This window comes from Balearica regulorum, chromosome 3 (assembly GCF_011004875.1).
Source record: "Balearica regulorum gibbericeps isolate bBalReg1 chromosome 3, bBalReg1.pri, whole genome shotgun sequence".
Lineage (NCBI taxonomy): Eukaryota > Metazoa > Chordata > Aves > Gruiformes > Gruidae > Balearica > Balearica regulorum.
The window spans coordinates 65,839,928-65,856,776 of NC_046186.1; the positions used below are offsets into that span (position 1 = coordinate 65,839,928).

General features: G+C 39.5%; 2 long non-coding RNA genes across 2 annotated transcripts in view; both read left to right on the forward strand.

The window, feature by feature from the left end:
* LOC142601006 (uncharacterized) overlaps positions 1-13,173 on the forward strand; it is a 91,150-nt gene extending 77,977 nt beyond the window's left edge. Inside the window, exons 2-3 of the long non-coding RNA XR_012834553.1 lie at positions 9,970-10,054; positions 11,824-13,173. This is a non-coding gene — a long non-coding RNA (uncharacterized LOC142601006). The remainder of the gene's footprint in view (positions 1-9,969; positions 10,055-11,823) is intronic.
* Positions 13,174-15,819: 2,646 nt separating this feature from the next.
* The window catches only part of LOC142601005 (uncharacterized), a 49,758-nt gene continuing 48,728 nt past the window's right edge, over positions 15,820-16,849 (forward strand). The window contains exon 1 of the long non-coding RNA XR_012834550.1: positions 15,820-16,576. This is a non-coding gene — a long non-coding RNA (uncharacterized LOC142601005). The remainder of the gene's footprint in view (positions 16,577-16,849) is intronic.

Sequence of the window (16,849 nt, forward strand, 5' to 3'; positions counted from 1 at the left end):
AATTAGCCTATATTTAGATACCTCTCTGTGATGGAATGTTCTGAGACATATGTTTTTTCCTGGAAAAAATATTTCTGTTGCAGCTTTTCTGAACTTTATTTGGTCCTGATCTGTGAACAGAGCCTAGATCTATCTATTGTATGATTTGCAACACCATCCTGTGCAATTTTAAATTATCTCAGTGATTGAGAGTCCCTGAATGTATTTTAACTAGAGAGACATAAACAGCTTGTTTAAGCTGACCTTCAGATGTCCTTTCCTTTACAGTCCTGAGCCAATTTCATAGGTGAACAGTACAAACTGTATGCAGCCTGTTACTATTGGATACAGCAGTGAACTGGCATTCCCCCTTCCCATGGTTGATGCCTGTCATGCTTCGTCAGTGCTGACAAGCAATTATTAGTCTTTGTTTCTTTTATACTATATATTGGCAAAACAATCATTGCAACGAATTGTAGAGGTAGAAACCATTATCTTTGCACTATAGTGGTAACAGAGCTTTTAGGCTTACTGAAAATATCCATTAGGTTCTGTTCTCTTATCTACAAATGCTTTCTATTTTGCTTTGTGCTATTCCGGCAGTTGAATCACCAACTTTTGCTGCATTAAGAATGGATAACTCTATTCTTTCACCGAGTGATTTTCATTTTGTACTGGCCTTTATTCAGGGCTGAAGGCATTCTTCATTTGTTTTGAGTCCCACTATATTAAATATAATTTGGATATCAGTTTTAGCCTCATTGACTTTGAAGATTTTGTTTTCCTCTTAGCAGTTGTGACATGAGATGACATTCCTGTGCAAGTTTAAAAAAAAGAAAAAAAAAAAAAAGAAAAAGAAAAGAGGACAAAACAGACTGAGACAGTTTTAGTTTCTGAGCTGGGAGCGAGTTTTTTGAACTTCACTGTGCTAGGTGGTCATATCTGTATGACTCACATAAATCATTGTTTTCAAGTATTCTTAATAGCCTTCAAGAGCTTAAGCAGGATGCAGCCATGGAGAACAAAGACTTTTTTGCAGGTGTCTTAGCTACTAGCACACCACAGTTACATCCTCCCACCTGAATTAGAACAGACACAAATTATCAAAGGTCTCCTCTCCAGCAGGAATGGTCCCTGGTTGAAGACACATGGTTGCAGAAAAACAAATTGCCAGTGTAGACAAAAGAAACAGCCTTTTGTACCCATAGAATTTACTTCCGCTCAGATCTCTGGAGACGTCCAGCACTACTTCTGGCTATGGATTTTCATTTTCTCAAAAACCCACGTGACTGTGAAACCTCTTCCACCATCCCCATCAGAAATCCGTTCCCTCTACTTGCTTGCTCTTGCCTCTTAAATGTCCCTGAAGCTTGCTCTGCTGCCATTCAGGAGTCATTTGTTAGTCTGTTTTGTTGAGCGAAATTGTTTTCTCTTTCACACTGTCATTTTGGGAAGACACTTGGTAACCTTAACTGAAAACTTCTCCTTCAAATCTCTCCTCGTAAGTAATTAGCATGGGATCTACAAAATGAAATCCTACTTGTGAAGGAGAAACATGGGCATACACACAGGCTGAGTTATTTAGAGAGAGCCAGAAATTGACTTCAGGGCTAAGACAACATATTTAATGAAGATGGAAAAGGGGGAAAGTATATGCACCTTTCCTGATTTGGTAGCACCCACTCTGTACTACAGTGTAGCAAGTTACAGCTTGGTCTCTGTACTTAATGTTCAGTTCAGATTTTAATCAAATTCCTTAGGTGTTACTTAGGATGAGGTTTTCTTCTTGCATTTGCTAAAGCTGCCAGAACTATTCAACTCATATAAAACCAAAAAAGTGCTTTTCCATACCTCATTTATGACATGGTGTATGGGCGGTTTATATAAAAGTAGTTATGGTCACCCATTGTTACAGTTTTAAAGGGTTTATTCTCTTTTATCTCAACTTCTGCTTCTTTTGTCCTGATATAGAAGAAAGGTTTTATAATCCTATTAGCTTTTGTACTGGCATTTGACATCTTTGTCTTTGACATTGTTGATGAACAAGGAGAGGGTCTGTCCAATATATAGCTTCAGTTCATCCCCTGAACTAAAAGGTAAGTTGTGCTTTTTTTTACCTTTTTTTTTTTTTTTTTTTTCTGGTGGGTTTCTACTGTCATTTCTACTGACAGTAGAGGAATGAGGAGACATAGACCCCTCCTGCTGCATACAGACCGAGATGAGAGCTGCTCCAGCAAGAACAGACTAGCTTGTCAGTGCTTTCTAAACATGAATTATTCTGTCCCGTCATTCCAATCCTTATCTGTTCGAACACTATCTGCTCCCCATTCCTGTTCCCAGACTACTTTTAAATCCACATTCAATCCAATTCTCAGCCTGTCTCAAATATAATTTCTCATTTGCACATAGTAGAAATAAGCTGCTTTTATTTCTTCTGACTTGGGACAGACAGCTCTTTTTCAGAAATACCTATTACACTTAGGTCTTCTTCAGTTGCAAGATGCTCTTTTCTTCTAGTTGCTTTTAAACAGGAGGACCGGAGACAGCTCAGCTGATAGGACTGTCTCTGCTGTCATCCCCTGTGTAATTCTGTGGGAAGGCTACTGCCTGTCAAAGCTTTCTCCCAGGTGTCCTTTTCTGGATCACACAGAAGAAGCAGGGAGGCTCATGCCTAGGCACTTTTCAGAGACATCAGGCCAGGTGCTGAGCAGCTGCTCCAGCCGGTGACAGTCAAGCAAGTACCTAGGGGAAGCTACAGACCTGCTTGTCAAGACCTGTGCGTTCAAAATCCCCCTCCAGGAGACACCTTTCTGTCCCTCTCTAGTCCTTTTCACCCATTATCTGTCTACTTTATTTAGGTAGTAAAATCTTATACTGCTGTGCATCTCAGTCCCCACACTAGAAAGTCTCTAAGCATTCATATTTTACCGGTAGTAAATATATGATTATGCTTCTTACATCAAGAAAGAAATATCTGAATAGTCTCATTTAGTTGTTTCTGAACTCCTTTAATGCCATATATATGGCAAAATGCCCCAAAGTGCTGAACTCTAATCACTTCCCTTTCTTTTCTCTAAATTCTTTTGTGGAAGACAAGAGTAGGTATTGGCCACAAACCGGTTCCCAACAAAGCTTCCAAATTGTATCTGGGCTCTGGTGAAGCCGATCACTGGTTCTGCATGAAAAATATCATTGACGTATGTAAATATTAGTATTTCACAAATGGAGAGAGACTAAAACTATCTTTTAGGATGATGAACATGTACCAAGAAGTAGTTTTACATATAAAAGACCCTCAAATTTGTTCCTTTGTATGAAATTTCACTCTTTTTATTTGAAGCTATAAATCTATGTCAGCAAAGAAAGTGAAATACTTTCAGTATTATATTTAAACATTAGAATAGTTCTTGCTTATATATATCAACAGAAAATTAAGATTAAATCTGTGCTGTGGGACAGGAGAGTGTTTTCCAGTTCCCAGGTTTGCGCCTGCATCCATGTTCCATTGCACATTTCTGAGCGAAGAGTCACAGAGCACTCCAGTTTGCACCAGCTCCTAGCTTCTACCTTCACAGATCACATGTTTCTTTCCTCACAGATTTTTGGTTCTGCTTTAAACATCAGCCTTTACGGTACATTCATTGCTATGCTGTGTGTGCCCATGCAATTAACGCAAGTACCATTTACTCACTATGAGTCACTGCCCATCTACTGACTGACTTCTAAGTCACCAGAGTACTTTTTAGCCAACGTCTTTTCCCCATTTTTCAAACTGATCTTTGCTCACATCTTTCTTCAACTCTCGTTCTGGAAACAGGAAGGTGAAGAAAACACTAAGACTTAAAAATACAAACAATGTGAGGTTATGAAAGAAACAAGAAGATGAAAAAAATTTATTTCTTCTTGCTTACTTACTTGTGTTTTTTTTTTTTTAATTAATATTCTGCTCTCAGTGAACCGAAGTATCCTAGAAATGCATGAGAGAAAAGCAGCTGAGAAAGATCTGAAAATGTAAAAAGGGCAGTTATGTGTGCAACTCTGACCAAAATCTACCCATGTCTGAATGCCCTTTGTGCTTTAGAAAATCTCTCTCTGACATCCGTGTTTACCAAGTTCGAGCCTTCAATCTGTTTTTATTGTCATTATAAAAGGCCTGTGAGCAGGGCCTTAAGCTGGGCAAGGCTGACATTCCTTCTAACTCTGATGGCACTAGCAGGTGCTGCTGTAATAAATACCTTGAAATGTGTAATAGCAGTCCATGTTGAAGTTTTGAGAAATCTTTTTATTAGCCCCCATCTGCTTTTCAAGCAGAGGGGGTAGGAGTCTATTAGATTAAGACGTTTCCTGCTGGCTCCTGCTATTGTCAGCCAGGAGATTGTATACAATATTTACGTTCATCTCACCACTTCTAATTATACCTTTTCTTGAAGCCTTTGGACGCAGTCTTATTCAAATATTCTCTCTTGATTTGTCACTGCAGAATAGACTATGGTCCCCTCCTTCATTACCCTACATCTCATTTAATGACCTTAGACTTTTATGAACCTTACAGTTTAAGGTAAGTGCTGACAGAAGCAGCTTGGCTGCTTATACGTAATTTTTAACCTTCAGCAGCACAATTAGTGTGTATCAGTGAGCATCACACTGGTCAATATGGAAATACAAATAACACTTTGCTTTAAGATTTCATGAGCACATATCTCAATATACTTTCAGCTGGTAGGATCAGCGTGATAAACCACAGATAACTTTTAGCTGTATTATGCTTTTCTGAGGTTCAGCCATGTAATTTAGCCTGAAGTGGTGTGGGTTACAACAGTAGCTATGATATTATTAGAATAGCTATCCTCACAGCGATATGGTTAACTGAGCAAATTAAGAAGTACTTGACCTGTCCTGACTGATTTTTTTTTTTTTAGTATTACATTCACAAAAATCCATTTTTAAAACATGCTATTTACTTTCCTACCGTGGCACTGCATGGTGTCAGTTCCATCAAAACAGCAAGGGAAAACCAGATATACAGCAGGAGATGTCAAATGAGCAGGTACACAGGCTATAAAAATTGAGAAAATACTTAATAATTTTGGCAATTTTCAGAATTTTGTATACTGTAAAGTATAATTCTTGTGATATATGGGTGATTTTTTTAAGCTGATGGTAAATTTTTAGTAGCCTCCCTGATTTCCAAGGTTTCAGTTCCAGAGAGGTGCATTTAACGGCAGAGATGATCTTAAATTCCTATGCTTGATATGTCTCATGACATTTGTGTCTAAAATTTTCATGCTTAAAAACCTTTATATGGGAAGAGTTTGCATACTTATTCCATTTGCCTTAAGCCAACAAATAAACCTAAAAAAAGATAATCCATATTTCAGTAGCAAAATAATGAATGACCAGGCTGAATTATTCATGGCCATTCCACCTTTTGAAATAAAATGAATTTGAGGAGGACATAAGTGTTCTCAAGAAGGTAATCAGTGAAAGAATAGACCTGTCAAATAAATACTTCATGTTGAATTATTCACTGTGCTCTAACATTTAATTAACAGATGAAGACAGTTGTCCTTGCTCACGTCCAGTTATAGGAAACCATTTTGTGTTCCCTACCATGTCTTCTTACTCAGTTAAATGCTGCAGGAAGATCTGTCTTGTGAGGAAGCTGGAGCCATCGATACTTATTAATTCATGACTGGTGCTCGAAACACTGACCATAGAAATAAAGCCATGCACTGGAGAAGGAACTGGCCATGCATTATAGCTGGCCCTTACTGATTGTTCGGTTCTTGGCACTGTGTTTCTGTTCTCTGTCTGCTGACTGATGGTGTTTTTTAAAAAGAGAAACCAGCATTTAGAAATGGAACAGCCCAGCTGTCTGATTGCTTTTTGGATAATCCCTTTGATACTTTGTCACTGAACAAAACAGTCAGGTGTATGGGCTGTGAATAAAGACATTTCATTTGACACATTGCCATGTTTGGGATTTTTGGATCCCTGGAATTTGCTTTTCCTATGTCAATGAATCCTTACTTCTGTCAATTTGGGTTGTCGTCTACTGCAAATGAATTCCATTTCATCCCAACAAATTTTTAACCGGCAGATTTAATCTGGAAAGTCACAGTTTGAACTCGGGACCATTAGCTTCTGAATTGCCACAGAAATGACACACACTCATTCTAAACTGAGAAAAAAAATATTTAAAAGCTTGAAAAATATTAAGCCTCAGGCTACTTGTCCTTTATGTATATGGTAGTAAAAGGAAAAGACTTTAGGGGATGGTTCTTTCAGCTTTTGCTGCAGACTGACAGTTAAAAAGGAAATAAACTAGAAATATTTCCAACCAGGCTTGTGATGTGTTTCAAAGAGGTACCATATTTAGGCCAGCTATGATGAAAGTTTACAGTTATCAGGTGACAGTTCAGCTCAGCAATAAACATGAACTCTCTCTTTTATTCACCATGTATAGTCTTTTTGAAAAAGTATTATTATTATTATTATTATTGATATTGACGTATTTGTGCACCTTTAAAACCACTGACGTTCTCTTCTTTACATTTCATTTGGCAAATAGTTATGATTCCATCTTGCTTGTATCCTGGATAAGCAACTGAATGAGCTGTATAAGGGCCATATTGGATGGCACCGGGAGCATTTAATCAATGATAACAAGTAGTGCATTGTGACATACTTTATCATATGTGTTTCAAAGTATCTTGTTTGCAATTGGCAGGAACACTGCAAATATATGCAAAATAGAAGTTAGTCTGGACTCACTGCTATCTAGGGAAAGCTTTTTTTTGGTCTCAGTCAGCTGCTAGTCAGCTACAAAATACATGCACTGAATCCATTGGTCCATGTGAGGAACAACCAATGTTGAAATCACAGTTCCTTAATCCTAACAAATTGTCAGAATCATGAAACCAAACTGAAATCTTTATAACAAACACTTAGGGAAGTCAAAGCCTTTCCCATTTCAGATTGCATTAGATTAAAACTAGAATATTTTAACACAAAATGTCTCCCTGCCAGGGCCCTGAGAGCACTTGTAGGGCTGATGTGGCTCTGCTTGTGCTCAGCACTGTTGTTTGCATTTCCTGGGTTAACCTTGGACTCAAGGTGTTACTTGCTTTTGCCAGAAGATCACTGGACAGTCAGCAGGAGCTGCTGCTGCCACCACCCTGCCCTGCTTGCCCTGCTCTGCTGCCGTGGGACTCTGCCTGGCTGGCGAGGGCTTGGCCCTGCCTGTGCGGGGGCTGCTCCCCTTCCCTTCCCTTCCCTTCCCTTCCCTTCCCTTCCCTTCCCTTCCCTTCCCTTCCCTTCCCTTCCCTTCCCTTCCCTTCCCTTCCCTTCCCTTCCCTTCCCTTCCCTTCCCTTCCCTTCCCTTCCCTTCCCTTCCCTTCCCTTCCCTTCCCTTCCCTTCCCTTCCCTTCCCTTCCCTTCCCTTCCCTTCCCTTCCCTTCCCTCTCTTGATGCTCCCTTGCAAGCTTGTCTTAGCTATGCTTGTTTCCTCGCTTACTAAGGAAATCTCTTACAATTATTTTATCACTTTTAAGCTTCTTTCACTTTTTTTTTCTATTCAAAAGCAAACACATGGTTATTACATATTAAAAAACTTTATAAGTTACAAATGCATTGTTGATACGGGTGAACAAATGCAAGTTCTGCTTTTGAATGGATGGCCTTATTTCTGTTTTCATGTGAGCTGCATAAACTTTCCAGAATGAACCTGGCCATTAGTTCCTCACATGTTTATACATTTTAGAAGATAGATTATGAAACAGCAGATATGTTTGTTTTCATTAATAGTCATAGATTTTAAATCCAGAAGAGACTATTGTGTCACTTACCTGAGCTCCCAGTAGCACTGCTAAAATTTGCATTACTGCATTCATATCTTATCACTGACATCTTAAGATTGACACTCCAATTTATGAGTATGATTACATTGTTGCAGTCTCCTTCATTTCCCTTTAGTTACGTTGGTTACATGGTGGGCAGAAAAACTTAATTGCAAATCCACGTGTACGTGTATTTTCACTGCTTTTCACCCATACTGAATTACCACCGGCAGTTTGACCCGCTAATCCTCTAGAGTGAAGTAGCAATGCAAAGATGTCACATTTCTTTAGAAGATGTTATCCCCAGGCAAGTCCATCTCTGATGAAGCTGGACATGCCATGATGAAGTGTCAGTATCAGGTGATTGAGATCACTTCATGAGCTCTTTGATATACCAGCTCACAAAGCAATAAGCACCCTTGCAGCACTGTGACTCTTAATGGGCTTTTCAGGAAGCTGAAAGCAAGGGCTTCACCAAATCTCAACATGTAAAGATGATTATGTATAAAGAGAGTATAAAGACAGAAATTCTTGTCCTGTGACCTATGCCAGATATTTCCCTCCATCTGCTTCCAACACAACTCTGTAAGATGTCTAAGAGCCCAGTACCTGAGTTTTCCTGCTGATCCATTCTGGGAAGCAGACTTCAAGTGCAATACTTGACAGAAGCTATGGAGGAGCTTAGGAAGGCTTGTGGAAGAGAGGTGGGTTGGTTTAAATTGGCCTGGGATTTTGTAGAGGATAATGGCTGAACTGTAGAGGAAGCAGGAAGACATAAAAGTGTGAGAACAGTCTGTTTCATGCTGCTCAGGAGCTGTTTTGTATCCTCACTAACACTGTCTTTCAGGTGCTGCTGCAGGCTGGCAGAGCAGAAGTGGTGACTATTTAGACCTGAGCCGGAGGCTTGTCAGTCCCATAGTTGTGAAGGGTGAGGCAGAGCAGACTAGGCTGACAAAAGCTGGTTACAGCTGAGAGATGGGCAGGTACACCTGGTAAGAAATGTTCTGTCATTGTTTGCTGTTATCTCAGGCCCCATCTTTGATCGTGCCTGTTGGTGTTCACCTGGCAGTGACCGAGCTGGAACCCAACACCCAATCCCTAAGAGTGGGAGATGGATTAAGCTGCTGCACTGACCCATCTGGGCTGATCTCTACCCAAGACCGTGAGTCTGCTCATGGGGGCACACTGCGTTAGTGAGGGTTTCCACTTTGCTGAGATTGGCATCTCTTCTGTGATGTGTGCAGGTGTTATCATGGCAGCAGTGCAGCCCAGGAAATGGGGTCACATGTAGCTGGGGATTTCTGAACACCAGCTTAGATAGCTACTGCTGCTGAGCTGTAACATGGTTGTGATGATGGTGGTGTGGTGCATGTTTTATGCACAGCTCAGGCACTGACAAATTCCCCAGGAGAGAGATTGTGTTTTAAATTTTTCCACTGGCTCTTTAGGGAAAGGATCAGTGTCCCTTCAAGCTAATTAATATGGATAGCTGAGGAATTTAATGCTCATGATGTACCAAAGTGTCCTCTTACAGATCAGCTCAGACTCAGCTGTTACACCAAACTCATAGTCTTCATAAAGGAAAACATCTAACAGGGTTAATGAGTCTTTTTCCTATTTAAAGAACAAGAGATTGGGTTAAATGTGCAACCAGCAGCAAAACAAAACAGACCCCAGACTTTCAGGCTAGGCTTATTGCATTACACTAAAAGGTATTAGGACTTGGGTCCAGGCAGTGGAAGAAAATATTCTGCACAGAGACATTGCTACAAAAAACCCGCTTGGATTCGGAGTTCAGCCAGCTTGTACTCTCTGAAATAACTTCTGGGGACAGTGTTGGGAATTAGCAGAAAGCATGGACCATTCCTGGTAGGAAGCTACAGAATGGAAGGGTCCAGACTATGCCATTGACCTCAGGGCCAGGGAATGGGCTCTGGCACTGTTCGATTTAATGATGTAGATATAGCCTTGGGATAACAATCTATAAGTCAAGACGCTTAAGGAAATTCAAGTATGTTTAGAAAATAAACATTATCTCATGGACAGGTTTGAACAGACTGTTGTGAAATTTCTCAGTCTTTCAGGTTTGGCAAGATGAAAATACAGTATAAATAGGGTTTTTTGTGATTTTTTTTTTTGTTTTGTCTCCCAGAATTTATGCAGAAAAATACATCTGAATAGCTTGTTTGGAATGTCTGGCCTTAAATGGAAGGGATAGTAACGGCTTGCAAACTGCAGTAAGTCTTCATCTGATTCTCAGTTGAATGATCTATTCCACATCACCTTCTTCATACTCGTAATGCTTATAACACCGTACTATTTCCAAATACTTTAAAAGCAGACATCCAAATTCTAATAAAAAATTGGTAGGTTTTAGTTTTTATTTTTATTCAGTCTCTAGCAATCGGGTTTTAGCCTGGGTGCAATAGCCATGGCAGCTCTTACTGCATTGGGATAGGGACTGTCACTAATTGATGTGCATTGTATAGTAACAGCAATAATATTTTGTTTAACCGTAGGGAGTATTTTTGCCTTCACAGTTTAGGCTTTGAGTCACTGTCAGATCTGCTTCCAGTTACCAGATTGTCTGTTTCTCCTGGCAAAGACTGATTGGAAAATTAAACAAAGACTACATACGGGTTTTGAAAAACCTTACATCAAATGGCACAAATTAGTTTAGCCTACTGTCCCAATGCAAGTGCCTGGATGTTAAACTACAGTGCTAAGAATGCTTTTTTGTTGTTGTTAAACGTTTGGAATTTACCTAATTTTGCAATCATACAGCTAAGCTTTATCCATTATAAAGTAGGATTAATGAATGTAAGCTTGTGGAATGCTTTTCCTTCCTCTCACTGAACATCAAACATCAGGAACCTTTCTGCTTAATAATTGGAGATAGAACAAAATGACCAAAGCACGACACCAAAGCTGCCCAAATAATGTAATAATATGCCCCGTGGTCGCTTTCATTCAGAAGCATTATCAGGGGAGACTGCTGTTATCATGCAGCGCTCCATCTTCAACGGAGTAAGCTGCTCAGATGAGGATGGTGCACTGCATGTCAGCACCAGTCATATCTGCAGATTGTGCCAAAGTATTACAAAGGAGGGCAGCTATAATGTACTCGTTATTGAATTCCTGAGCAACTTTCAGTGCATCAGTCTCTGATGGGAGTTTTGGACAGAATATATCTCTTTAAGGCAGCCACATTCCTAACTGAATACCTGCAAACAAGATTCCTTGTCAGCCAGCTCTGGTGCTTGCGGTGGTGGTTCCTGCTGCTCTGCCCCCTTCTCTCACAGGACATGTGGAGGGGATCTTAATGAGTCACTAAGGCTCCTCTCGGGAAGGTCACTAGAAGAGTGTGCTCCCAGGAGCTGTGATCTCTTTTGTATCTGAAAGCGGTTCTAGAGTGGGAGAAAGCTTGTGTAGTGGCATGTGGTAACCTAACAATAGAGTGCAGTGAGAAAGGTTTGCTTCGAATTATCTTTTCAACACATTTCACGACTGAATTTAGTAACTATGTGTATATGATAAAAGTAACTGCAGCTTGCCATGCATTAAGTAATTAGTTGCTTTTCAAATTCTTTGAATGATGTGTATTTTCTAAACAGTTTACTACGTGCTCAGATCGGTTTTATAGAAGCCAAACTCACCGCATATCTGATAAAACTGCACAAAAGCAAGGAAATGGAAAGCTTGCACAACTGGACAGTTCTAGGCCTTTGCTGGCTGTGACCCACTTTAATTTAGCACTTCCACACAGGCCAGCAAATGTACAGAAAGGGATGATATTTTAGATCTGGGAAGATAACAATGTCCCCCCTCCTTGTCTGAATAGCAAAAACCTGTAATGTAAGTAACACCAAAGCTCACTGTGTTAAGCCACCTACCCTTATTTCTCTGAACAGAGTAAGAAATGCTGGGTATAAAATGGATCATACTATAACTCATAGTCTTGTCCATCATCCACTTAGTAGACTTCATTCTCCATATTGCATTCCAGGTACCTTCCCCAGCACATTGTAAAACAGTGCTCACATGAGGATCCTGGTACTTCTCTCAGGAAACTACTGCACGTGAAGCTTATTGTGTATAATGCTTACAGTATGAAGGAGAGCAGAGAGGTGCTGAAGTTCAGAGACGTGGGTATGTAGGGATGAGTTCCACCTCTGCTTGCCCTGGAGAAAGTCAAGGTACCATGCATCTCAAAAGCAGTCCAGCTCTACTTACTTTTAGAAACATTTTGCTACTTACTTCATGGAAATTTTGCTTACTTAAAATCTATTAGTTACAGCTATTACTACTGAATTCACAGAAAACGTATCTATACTGTAGGGTGAATCAATCGTGTCAGTATATCAAATAACCTACTAAATAGATATATTTCAAGACATTGAAGAGCAAGAAATAAAATTTTCTTGTGACCAATTAAACCCTGAAACTGTGACAAGGAATGAGGCTGTCACCTCCACTAAAGTCTGCTTTCTACTGCTTTGGATCATGTGGGAGCTATGCATATTTTTAACAAATACCATATGCACCTCACTTTCCCTAATTGTTACTGTCTTGCCTGACTGCAAGGGGAAACCCACATGAAAGAAAATAATGACAGAGTCTGAGGAAAATATCCAAGGTCCTTGTGGGAACTAATAGGAAAGCTCTGAATAGGAAATCACCTCTGCTAGATACCAAATTGGTGGGCAAGTTTACCCTTTCCAGGACCAAGCAGGACACTAAAACTTTTCAGATGCTGATTCAAGGGAAAGGGAGGTTAAGTGGGCAGTCAGCAGCTGCACAGGGGGGAGATGATGACTGAGTCTGAGGGGCACATAAGCGCGCTGAAACAAAACAAACTGTCTCAACTACCCCCACCTAGGCTAGAGATGGAAGTAGCAGGATAAAGCTGAACTTATTGAGGCTCAGATGGAAAGATAAAAGCTGAGGTAAGGGTCTTTTGTTTGTTTAAGCCCTTTTCTCTGTGTTTGAGTGAATAATGCTTTGTTTTGGAGAAGCTGGCTTGGGGTCACTTCAATTCATCTGCTGTCATAGGCTCTTGGAAGAAAAGGCATATTGATGACAAACACAGTTGGGTCTGTCAGTTGAACATGAGTAGTAAATGAGATATTGCCGCCAGGATTTCCAGTCTGAGAGTGGTGGGACCATATGGCTCTATCCACAGAAAGTTGAAGGTAACAAACCTCTTCTCAGGAAAGTATACTTGAGAGGTACGAAAAGGCACTTCAGTATAGCTTATCTGTCGTTGCAACTAATCTTACAATTCTTTCAGTTTAAGAAAGCAGAATATTCTCTACTGGAAATTCTTTCCTCTAATTTAAGCAGTCTAAAGAACAAACATTTACTTAAAAAAGTGTAAAATGCTAGCATCTTTGGCTTCCTGCCAACAGTTGATGTTCACAGCAAATGATCCAGAGCTAGCACATCTCAGCTCTGTGCTTGAAAAGGAGTATTTGGTAGCTTTGTTACTGTATGGGGTTAAGTTTTGTTCTGAATAGCTGGATTTCTGCTCACATGGTTTAAAAATATTTGAAGAAATGTAATTTGCAATGGCTTTAAAAAATGAAATTTTTATATTTGTTTAAGGATATTATCTTCCTTGCAATTTTCTCTGAAGCCTGACCTGTAAACACCTACTAGCCAGTATTGATTACATGTTCCCAATTAATGGAACGGTCCTGAAATCAGACACCGGCCCTGAAGGCAGGGGTGGGTGTGTGGCCCAGGAAGGTTTCAAATCACCTTTTCTAACAGATCAAGATAGATGCCATCATTTGAAATGAGAAGTAGGGGAATCTTTTTTGTGTCAATAAACAGGAAGAACAAGAAGGTATGCTGAGCCCTCATTAACATGTACGAGGCATTAGAAAATCTAGCAGCAAAATTGTTTCAGGTTATCATTAGTTGTCTGCTGGAAGGCCACAGACAGAATATTATGGGAAAGAAAAGGCAAACTGCTTCACCCCAGTCTTACTTTCATATTTGTAGTTCAAAGGGACCTCTATTTTTTACTATTATAGAATGAAAATTTGATCTTATTTTGTTAACTTTGGGTTATACAGTTTGTTTCACTGAAACTAGAAATGGACTATTTTCTTGATAAATGCACTGAAGTAAATGTTTAAACTGGAACCTGCAGGGATAGAAATTCATATTTAATGTTGCAGATTCATCAGTGTATCTCTTATTCCAGGACTGATATGCCAGATAGCAGATTTTCCTTTCCTTTGAAGGGAGCAAGTGAGGTGTGAAAAACAGGAAAAATATTTTTCCCTTGAAATAAGTTTCAGAGTTCATGATTAATGTTTAATCTGAAAAAATATTTAACAGCTTCAGAAGGGAAATGATCTATGGTCTGTCTAGAATTAATGTCCTACCACCTTAACAGAGAGGAAGGGCCACAAGGGCCACAGACCTTGCGATACAAACAATGCCATGGAAGAGCCAAAAAAAAGTAAGTAGTTCTGGGAGTAACAGATCTGTAAAACTCATTCTGCTGATCTGTTTTGTGTTCTTTCTTTTGGTTTTAGGTGCCAAATGGTGGGAGATCTAACAGAGGGGTTCTTCATGTTGAAGCTTGTGTAAGAGTTTTCTCCTATGTGTGTATATATATTGTCAGAATCTGTACTACGGCATGACTTGATAATGCAACACATCCTTCAGGCCCACTTAATTTATTGGAATATATATCTTTCTCCACTTCTCTGTCAAGTTTGGCTGAATCATCATCTACTAAATCCAAAAGCCACTGGAGATGGAGGGAATTCAAGACAAGCTCACATGCATGCGCATGCAGGTATTTCTAGGGTGATCCTTCACTAAATTAAAAGATCTATAATGGTGCCTTGTATTATGCACCTGGCTGTGTACGGGAATAGGACTTGAAGACTCTTTTCCAGACATCTCACTGGTGTTCAGTGTTTCTTCAGACAAAAGAACACATGGAGGTTTCTCTGGAAACCATGTGTGGCACCTGGGGCAGGTCCGAATTCTGATCTGATGCCAGAGCTCATACAAAGTTAGCTGTTTGAACATCCTTTTCTGAAGACTGTGGAGAAGTACTGTCCATCATCATGAATTCCTGAGTCTCATAGCTCTCTGTCAGGGAGCAAAAAACACTTTCCTAAACATAAATGTGATTTTGGAACAAGCGTCTTGAACTCTGAAAGTTTGGAAAATTTGCAGCTAAATGCAAAATCTGCCTTTTTTTTTTTTTTTCTTTTTTTTTCTAGCATACAATAATATATGTTAGGAAAAAAGCATATTAGGAAAGTTAGTCCTCAGCTTACTGCAAAAACTTTGGCCCATGTTCATCTCTAAGGAAGGTGTAAGGCCTGATGAATATTTAGTATACCTCTCTGTAGCTATCAAGCAGCTCACACTCCTGCAGCATGAAAATTGTTGGTTTAGTCCTGAATTGAGAAGCCCAATCGTTATTTAGACCCACATGTCTGAGACTTGGCTGAGTCAAAATAACTGGGACTGCTTTCAGAAGTAAATGTATCTATCATCCCCCCAAACAGATGTTGCTTTCCTTTTGGACTCTCAAGCTGAAATCCTTGAAGTGTTTAATCACTTAACCTTGCTTTAAATAGGAGTTAGGCAGCTAATACCTTTGAACTTAAAGCTTTGCAGTCCTGGGTCACAATGTGTTTCTACTCTCTTCCTGTATCACTAACCTAGACATTTGCCACAATACAGGGCACTGCTTATTTAATTTTTCCTCATACAGAGATAATCTAGTCAGTCCAATATTTTATCTGAACTTGCCGCTTTTTGCTGCTGGATTAGACAAAATCAATATAGTAGCTTTTTTTTTTTTTTTTCTGTTTTTGCGATTAACCTGAATTTGGACAATTTCAAAAAATTCAAAGGCAAATAAATAATTGGAAAAGTACAGTTTCTCTTCCCCTCTCCCCTGTTTTTTCATCATCAAACTCTACGGATGATGTATTAGTCTATCCTTGCCCTTTTCCATTCTAAAACTACTTTAGGATAGCAAAGAAAGGATCTTTGCACACCTCACACTTGATGCTTCCTTGTTGTGGTAAGTCTCAGTCATGGCGTGACATTGTGCTGAAAGAAAATGTTGAAAGAGCACATTTTCTGTCCAGTGTTCCTCTGACATTTTTTTTTTTTGTCCTTTAACTGCAGTGCTAGAAGATATCATCTGGGAAGTCACCTGCCTGCTCTCCCCCATTTAGCCTATGACATGAGTTGAAATAATGAATTTAAGACAACTCCTTTTTGTTCCTCTTTTCTTTCAATGTTTAATCATAGTCTTTTCCAAGGGACCAGTTAGCATGTTGTAGTTAACTCATATGCTTTCTAGGCTGCCTAGAAAGGTCATCAAAGATGTTTCTGAATGTCGTCTTGCAAACTTGGAGGCTTATCACAAAGATTTGAGAACTGGATGTTAATTTGCTAGTTTTGGGTTGTATAACCTTATTTTGAAACTCTGGAGGTACTGTTCTTTCAGGATGAGGAGGAGCAGAGTTCTTTCTGGGTATCAGTAAGAAAGGCAGAACAGCAAGTTGAATAAGGTAGACAGTAGGAAGAGAAATATAGATAGCAAGGTTTTTCTCATGTTGAGACGGAACTTCCCGTGTTCCAGTTTGTGCCCGTTGCCCCTTCTCCTGTTGCTGGGCACCACTGAAAAGAACCTGACCTATAGCAGATGTGGCTGGCTGAAGATCTCTAACTCCCTGAATACACTGTCTTCTGCAAGACTCCTAATACAGGTACTTATTTGTATCCTGAAGAGCTGATTTCCTCAAGTGAATCAAAACTGATTCAGAGGAAATCCTCTAACTATTCTAAGTGTGTTTTAAAAAATGTCATCACCTGCTTTTCTGTTTATGTATTCCTATAAAGATCACTGACTCTTCATTGCAATATAGTAATAAAATGCAACAATTATGTTATTTGAGAATAGAGGCCTTCATAAATTTATAAAAGTAATCATATAAAGCTTTTCAGTCATCGTATAGGCTGATGATCAAAAGTAATTTCCT